This window comes from Vigna unguiculata, chromosome 10 (assembly GCF_037176805.1).
Source record: "Vigna unguiculata cultivar grain cowpea cultivar isolate G323 ecotype 2 chromosome 10, ASM3717680v1, whole genome shotgun sequence".
In the NCBI taxonomy this organism is placed as follows: domain Eukaryota; kingdom Viridiplantae; phylum Streptophyta; class Magnoliopsida; order Fabales; family Fabaceae; genus Vigna; species Vigna unguiculata.
The window spans coordinates 38,725,721-38,727,458 of record NC_140801.1 but is presented as its reverse complement, the minus strand read 5'-3'; positions in this window follow the sequence as shown (position 1 = coordinate 38,727,458).

Below are 1,738 nucleotides of genomic sequence, written 5' to 3'. Positions count from 1 at the left end.
AATTAAACAAATAAAAAGAAACAATTGGAGTACGTAATTATACGTATTGTTCTTGGGCTTGTTTTCTGCATTTCACTTGCATCACATGCACCTAAATATCTCAAACTTTCAATTAAACTTTTTATATTGAGTTGCATCTACCTTTGTTTTTCTTTCGCTTTCTTTTGTGAGTTTCAATTTTGGGTGAAAAAGATTTTGTATTCTTCATCTTGTATTTCTTCAAAAAATCACCTGATTTTTTTTGGGACAAAAATCCAATTATTTTGTCGAATGACTTCAATGCGCAGAAAATATAACATTAGGACAAAATCATTCATTTCAGAATATCATATCACATCATTCTTGAGTTCTACTGTCATCCTTGAATTATTGCTAGTAAATATTAGATCATTGACATACAAACATTTAATGATACTATCTATGTAATATTAATAAATTTAGCACATAAACTGATCTCATAAGGGCACCTCACAAAGCCATGCCACGTAAAATAGGAATGAATTTTATATACTATGCTCATGGTTTCTATTTCACCCCATACAAAACTTTCTTTAATTTATATATGTTCTTTTCTTCCAATTACATATCTCGTAGGCTGCCCAATATATGTTTGTTGTCTACAATACCATTCTAAAGGGTTGATTTAAACATCTTCAATTTATTTTGAGCCAAAAGAGAAAAAAAAAATAATGAAATTTGTGTAATTTCCAATATTTCGTGATTGCGCATTAAATTATAACTTGTTAAATTAAAAATGTAAATATTCTAAATTTATCTCTTCATTTTTATTAAAGTAATCATTTAATTTTTAGATCATAATCATTTTATAGGTTTGTTAGACCAAAGTTCTACAAATATTTTATTGACTTAAAAACTACTTTGGTCATAATTTTTGTTCCATTTTTCAATTTGGTCCTTATATTCATCAATTTTGTTCAATTTGATCTTTTTTTTTTCTAACGTCGTTTAAATAACAGACGATGAACACTGATTGTCACGTGTCATTTTATGGATTTTTTAGTTTTTTCTTTTAATTTTTTTAATTTTTTTTAAATGTCCACACGTCAAGCTAATATTGTGCCACATGTCAAAGTTAGTAGTCCGTTTTTTATATTCGATTTGGTCTGATTAGGGATGTCAACGGGGTGGGTAGGGTACGGGTTACGGGTAGTAGCTCCCCCGTACCCTACCCGCTGGATAAATATTCGTTCCGTACCCGTATCCATATCCGTCGGATATCCATTATGCGGGTTGTAACATCCCGTCAGGATATTACTGGTTTAAATAAATAAAACGGTTAAATATATAAAGACATCGCATTTATGAATAACCTCATTTCCCAAAAAAGCGGGAAATTTAAAATTTATTAAATGTTCGCATAAGGTTTATAAACATCTATTACATAAACCAAAACAACATGGTTATAGTTTCACCCATCAGGGTTTACAACAGTTTCCAAAAACGAATAAAGTAAATATAAGAAGTTTCTCCCAGTAGAACCCCCCACTCGCAACTAAGCATCACCGGCTCTACCTGCATCAACATCCTCTGCTCCCGTGTACCGCGTACACGATCATCACCAAACACAAGCAGATAGGGTGAGCTTATGAAAACAACACACATCATCATAGATATCATATAATAAATTTAACAGATATAAGCTCCACAATTAACAAAGTACCATCTCTTAACCAATTCTCTAACGTATGGCCACAACCAGACCATTCGGGTTCTACCT